Source organism: Heterocephalus glaber, unplaced genomic scaffold (genome assembly GCF_053883595.1).
Source record: "Heterocephalus glaber isolate CG9 unplaced genomic scaffold, H.glaber_assembly_v1.0 deba00001561, whole genome shotgun sequence".
Lineage (NCBI taxonomy): Eukaryota > Metazoa > Chordata > Mammalia > Rodentia > Bathyergidae > Heterocephalus > Heterocephalus glaber.
Window position 1 is genome coordinate 8806831 of NW_028258349.1, and position 7196 is coordinate 8814026.

The 7196-nt window shown below is 38.0% G+C and overlaps 1 long non-coding RNA gene across 1 annotated transcript; it reads right to left on the reverse strand.

Annotated features, from left to right (window-relative positions):
• Positions 1–649: 649 nt before the first annotated feature.
• Positions 650–4519, reverse strand: LOC110344737 (uncharacterized). The gene is made up of 2 exons (XR_002387509.1): positions 4403–4519; positions 650–854 (listed from the first exon to the last, which is right to left on the reverse strand). It is a non-coding gene; the product is annotated as an uncharacterized LOC110344737 (long non-coding RNA).
• Positions 4520–7196: the final 2677 nt, after the last annotated feature.

A 7196-nucleotide genomic window follows, 5' to 3' on the forward strand; every position in this document is an offset into this window, starting at 1 on the left:
ATAGCACAGCAGCAAAACTGTGAAGTGGACAACAATAAGAATTAGTTTAAAAGAAATGTGATTCTCCAACCAAGAACGCCGGCTGGGCACACCAACCTGGAGGCTGCAGGCTCTGCCAAATCCCTTGCCAGCAATCCCATTTGCCAAAGTTTTGGCAGAATGAATGGTGGTAGCAAAACCCTACAGAACTGGGACCTTCCTGGAAATTGTTCTTTGCATTCAGAGATCACAAGTGAGGGCTGTGCCTACAACTATTTATGGTTCCAAAGAGCTTCTGAGGCACAGGACATTTTTGGATTATTGGGGCTTCCTCTTTGTTAGGGACCAGCTCTCCAGGGCTTTCTGAGTCCTCTGAAGACCTCAGCCATGTCCTTGGCATGGGACAACAACTGCGGCCCTCGGTGAGCTTCAGTACTATTCCTAACCTGTGCTGGCCACAGTGGGTGTGACAATAGTGACCTCACTCTCCTGCAGGCTTCAGTCACTGGGGATAGGGAGGGGGACTGGTGGGCAGAGCTGATAGGGAATTTTCTCTGTGTCAGCTATAATTTTTACCTGGGATGGTGACTAAGGAGAGCAATGGTATGTGACACACTTGAAGTTGCCAATTGTTAGGTAACTAAAAGGCCACACAATGCAGCCACTTCAGTGTTTGCAGCAATAGCATTTATTGAGCTCCTATAGCTGTGGGATGATATGGGGCTTGGCTCATCTTGGGTGGGCAGTTCCACTGATTGTGCCTAGAACTGGCTTCTGCATCTGCATGTCTGCTGCACTGGATCAGTCTTGGCTGGAGCAGCCTGGGGCAGCTCAGGTCTGCATGCCCCAACTCATTCTCACACAAACATTTTCTTCTTGGGTGACGGAAGATGCACAAGGAAGCAAGTGGAAAGACAAGAAGGATCCTCAGATCTGGGCCCAAACTGGGGTGAATTTCATGGGAGTCACAAAAAAGTAGTCATTGGAACAGAAATATTTTGAGAGGAGGCACCGAAAGGATTGTATTCATGTGTTTGTTTTTTATCATACTTAAGACTGTCTTTAGTTGTGCATTCATGGCCAGCTTGATACCCTGAATCGACTCATTTACCTTTCACTTTGACCTTTGGAGAAGATCCAGAAGTCATACCATACTAAATCAGGTGAATAATGTGGATGAGGAAACACTAATGTTTTTATGAGCCTGTCTTTCCATTGGATGGCACTCAGTTGTAGCGTTCACCAATTTTTGGTCATACTTCACAAAGGTACTCGTGAAAGAGGACTTACAGAACTGCTTTGTGACAAGAACAATGAGATAGATGTGTTTGAAGCAAGGGGGAGTATCTGGGGAAGGATTAAAGGCAATGTACCTTTTACTTGAATGATTTTTTTAGAAATTTAAATAATTACAATAGTTTTCAATCACTTCTTGTGCACTCTGTATGTTTTGATTAGTTTTAACCCTTAGTTATAATTCAAACTCTAGCAAAATAAAAATAACAGTCAATACTTTTTAACTTTTGAATTGCGAGAAGTTAATTTGAATGGAATATATGTTGTCCATTATGTCAGTAATTGAAAGACAGCTGGGTGGGAAAAGCAGAGATTGGAAAGGGATGGTCAGTAGTGGTGAATCAATGGCACACGTGCCACAGCAGGCTGTTTGTTATCATTGAAAACTCTAAAAGGTTCGCCATTGCTGGTTAAACTATCACCATCTGCAGGTGATAAGATCATGTATCAAACAAACATACAAACAAAAAATCCAAAATCAGAGCAAGAACTGTTCTAACTAATAAGAAAGATTTTTATTTGTCAATTATATATATCAATGAAGTGGGCGGAGGAGTTCAGCAAGATGGCTGGATGGAATGTCAAATTAAAAAATAAAATCAAATCCTATTCCTTTTTATCAACTATAACCAACTAGGAAACATAAGTTACAAATATGATACCTTTAAAAATAGCAATAACATGCAAAGTCTAAAGAAATGATACTTTAAAATCTCTGATGGCATAACTTACATAAATGCATCAGTTTTCCTATACTTACTCTGTAAATTCAATTCAAATAAAAAGTCCAGATGAATATTTTTTAGAAAATTGACACATTTACCCTAAAGTTAGGTGAAATTAATATATAAAAGTCATTAGTTTGATGCTAAAATCAAAAATTAAATAAGGAAGATTGTACCAAGTATAAAGTAACATTAAGAAGTCACAGCAATATAAATGGCATGGTATTGGCAAAGAACACAACAACTAGTAGACAAATTTTAACATAGATCTAAGGAGAAAGGCCAAATTTATTAGTAGGTGATTAAGGCCAAAACTAGATTACTCTTTAGAGAAATATAAAACAATATCTCTATTTAATGTCACATTTGAATGGACTCTAACTGGGTTAAAATATGAAAAATCTGAATGGTTAAAATGTATAATTATTAGAGGAAAACATAGTATCATTGTGACTTTGGAAGTGGAGAGTATTTTCTAAAGAGAACTTCAAAAACTCAAATGACTAGCAAAACAGATCTGACAGATTTGATCGCGTGAAAACAAAGAGTTTTGGTTCAGTGAAAGACACCTTGGAGGATGATAATAAGCCCAAACTGCAAAGGGATAACACCCAGACAGTAACTCCAAAGGGAAAATGACCAAATCATACGTTTATAGGCAACTTATAGAAAATTCCAAACTCTAGTAAGTTTAAAGAGTGAGGCTGAAAAATCATTGGTCATCAGAGAAATGCAAATATGAACAAAAAAGTGCCATTTTATATTTCCATAAAACTTGGGCTGCCGGAAACTCCTGAGTACATACAGGGATGACAGACTAGCGGGCACTTTTGATGTGCTAGGGGCAATATTTGCTGGTGCACCCATTCTGGAGGGCAACTGCCACTGCTGAGTCAGACTAAGGGCGTACTCTACAACTCAGGGTGGTTTCCTGGAAAACAGATGCTCAGTATAAGCAGTCAGTTTACTGGAGCACATGCTCAGAATCAACATTCGGAGGAGTGATGCTTATGACATCACCAAAAAGGTCTCAGCTGTTAGGTCCATCCTACAGGTGTCTGCAGAGCTAGGGTGGCCCTCATTCCACCTGAGACAGGGGACAGGAATCTTGGGCAAAGCAGCGTTCTTCCTTCCCTGATAGCCAACATGCTCAGTAGCTGAGGGCTCTCTTGGTCTGGAAGAGGATACGTGAGTGGCCCACCATCTCAACCTTCATAGCCTGTGACCCAGGAGTTCTAGCATTGGATCCATCCTCAAGGATAAATGGATATTTGGAGGGATACATGGATATTGATCACAGAATTGCAGAATTGATTATTGGAGACAAGAGTTGGGAGCCTGTATGTGTAACCCTGAGAAGATTAGCAAAATGTGGAAACACATAGTCACCCAAAGCAGCTGATTTTATATACACAAAGTAACATGGATCTTAACATTTACAAAAATTAAAATACGTGTGCAGTAGCAACAGCATATATTTGCCAAGAACACAGATTAATGAATAGATAAGCAGTAAACACATGACAGTTGTTTTCTGTGGGAGGAAGGGAATGGGATTAAGAGAGAACAAATACACAAATACAAAGAGGGGTCTTGTATAGATCAGTGGTGACAATATATAATGTGAGTAAGGATTATGATTAAATTGACTCTCTGCATCTGAGTCTCAACAGTGCAGAAGTCATAATAGGGTTAGAAACGTGTAACCATTATTTAGGCCAGCCTCAGTTCATTCCACATAACATTTTTTAAACACATCTAACCTGAAGAAGGCCCTCATGGAGTTGTGGTCAACTAGTATTATCTATCTTCCAGGGAAGCAGGACCAGGGGTACTTTCCCACATCTTCTGGACTTACATTTTCACATTTGAATCTAATTAAGAGTTTTTAAAGGTCTCGAAGAAAGAAGCTTAAGTTCTTTCTTCATATTTTGTATTTAGCTTGAAGAGAAGAAATCCAAGCATGAGGTTGGAAAAGATGCTGCCAATGGAAAGGAGGCACAGTGAAAATTGAAATTAGGAGAGGGAAGAAGAGAGAGGTGGACCCTTCCAGCAGAGCGTAAGGCATTCCTGGAGGAAACACAAGGGAAAAGTGAACTTTTACAATGAGGGGGTGAAACAAAGTTAAAGAGATACTCAAGTATTTTTAAGCTGTGAAACTGCCAAAGAGAATTTGAGGCAGAAAGTACACAGTCCACATGGGGAAAGGTTTTTTATAGAAAAATCCAGTTTCTAGGATATTCTTATCACAGGGCTAGGAAGCAGAAAACAGATTCAGAACAATGGCTTTGTGAGACTTAATGGCAAGAGATTCCAGCCTCCTCCCTGAAGACCTGGACTCTAGAAAGTGAGAATATGCACAAGAAGATGCATTCCTAAACAATCTGTGTCCTAGTACTGACCGACAGAGCCACGCTCTGATACCTCAGACAAGTTCTTCCCTCCATGAACCTCAGCTTGCCCATCTGTAAAATAAAAATGTCAGCTGCCTTGTGGTGGTGCTTTCAGAAATTCTAGAACACGAGGTAAGAGAGTGATGTAAGAATGTGTTGACAAAATCTCTACCCCAGATACCAGGGAGCTACAGGAACTCGGCTGAGTCCTATCATATAAGCACCAAATGAATGGGATTCTTTGCTTAAGAGGAGGAGGAGGAAGAGAAAGAGGAGGAGAAGCAGAAAGAGGGGGGTTGGGAGGTTGTAGGAGAGGAGAAAGAAAAATAATAATTTAAATGGTGTGGCTGATGTCTTTTGCCATTCTCTTGGTCAGTTACACTGTAAGCATCTTATTATCCTTATGTAAACTTAGAGTTTATATATATATATATATATGTATATATACATGCATATATATTTAACTGTGTGTATGTTTATATATATATATACGTATGTGTATATATATGGCATATTATATGGCCTAATAATGTATGTAAGAGAGCTATATCATATTACTCAAGGGAAGTAGCAAAAATGTATTCCAACTCTGGAGAGAAAATAAATCTGGCCCTGCTGGACTTCTTGAAAATTGGCATATCTGTACATGAGTATAAAGTGGGATGATTGGGTTTTATTATTATTGTTATTGTTACTATGCAGTCCCAGGTATTGAACCTAGGGCCTTTGCACTGAACAACATCTCTAGCTCTTTTTTGTACTGTATTTTGGGTCAGGGTTTTGCTAAGTCACTAATTTACCCAGGCTGGGCTCAAATATGCAGTCCTCCTGCCTTAGACTTTCAGAGTGCTAGGATTATAGACATTTGCCAATCTGCCTGACTATGATTTGGATTTTAAAGGCTAATGTTGATCAGACAAGATTGTTTTCATTTTTTTGTACGACTAGGCATGTACCAGTACGATAGTTCCAGCATCTAGTACTTGCTTCCTATGTATGAGCTCTTCCCCATTTTATAAGGCAGAGACCACTTGTCTCCACTGAAGGCAAAGTTCTCATTAATTTTCTATCTGCCTCTGGCCTAAGTCATGGGGCCATGAGTCTTTGAATTAACCTCAGTGAAGCCACAAATTGGAGACTGCACGGACCACACTCCACAGAATGCAGTGCCAGCAAAGTGCTCCAGCCTCAATTTCTGAGCCATCAACAGCGCAGTGACAGGATAAGGGGTGGAGTGTAGCATCTTTGGTGCTGGTGACATGGACTGTGACGTCCAGACTCTGTGGTTGTGACCATAAATGGACCACAGGGCCTTTGTGGCATGCTCAGATATCCTTTCCTGTTACAAAACTTCCAAGCTTGCCTGTACAGTCCTTCTGAATATAAAGTTTATTCAAAATCCTTTTAGTAATATTTTGTTCTTGAATTAGTCTGATGCTTGAATCCAAATGCAGTCTTTAAAATGCTCAAAAGCAAGATGTTCAGACTTCTTTACTTACATATTTGATTTAGTTTACCAGTGAAGCTCTCTGGATTTGAAGTTTTCATGGTGAAGCATTCTTTAATTGCTGCAAGTTGTTGTTATTCATAAGGTGGTCTATTTAAAATTTCTATTTCTTCTGGTGGAATTTGCATCTTTGTATTGTCTTTCATTTCTTCTAGTTGGTTGAGGTTATTTACATTAAATTGTTCATAATATTCCCTTATTATCTTTTAAATGCCAGTAGCATTTGTGTGCTGTCCCCTCCTTCCTTCCTTCTGATTATTCTTCTTGTATATCTTCTCTTTTATCATGATGTTTGAGCAGAGGTTTGTTGATTTTATTCAAGCCAAACAATGTTTGGCTTAACTGATTTTTTCCTACAGTTTGTATATTTCTATTTGTATTGGTTTGTGCATCTTATTATTTCTTTTCTCCCACTTATTTGGGTTTAATCTGTTCCTTTTTTTAATCTGTTCTAACTTACTAAGGTATAAATTTATGTCTTTTCTTTCAGAGTTTTTTCTAAAATCATATTTTCCTCTGAAGAATTTCTTTAGTTGTATCTGAATAAATTATATTGTGCTTCATTCTGTTCAGATTTTTTTGATTTAATTTTTTTGATCCATGAGATTCTTACAATATTTTCCCCAAACATTTGGGTATTTTTTAGATTTTTTAAAATTATTGATTTCTGTCATGTTATAAATATATCTTGCAAGACTCTAGTCCTTTAACATGCAATAATGGTTAATGTTTAAGCATATTGTCCATCATTGGTGAATGTTCTTTGTACAAATTGGAAAAGAAATATATTTTTGTGCATACATGTTTAAGTGTGTTATATTTTAAGATTTGAGGATTGTATACCTATGAAACGTCTCCTTTTATCTCCAATAATAGTCTTTGTACTGACATCTACTTTGTCTTATGTTAATATAGCTATGGTAGTCACTTCACAATTAAGTTTTCATGGTATATTTTTGCTACGCTTTTAAATATTTTGTGGATTTGTTTTCAAAGTAAATTTCTTTTAGGTAAATACTCATCTTTGACATTCAAGAGCAAGAAAAATAGATATCAAGGTAATCTTTAAATTTCTTAACTCACATTTTTTGTACTTTCATAACTCCTTTTTTTTTGGTACCAGAGATCGAACTCGGGACCTTGAGCTTGCCAGGCAGGCAGAGGCACCACTGAGCTAAATCCCTGGCTCATAACTCTTTTTTGCCAACATGCATAATTATAAATAGATATTTTTCTTAACGTATAGAAATAATCTTTTTTTTTTTTTGGTACCGGGGATTGAACTCCAGTCCTTGT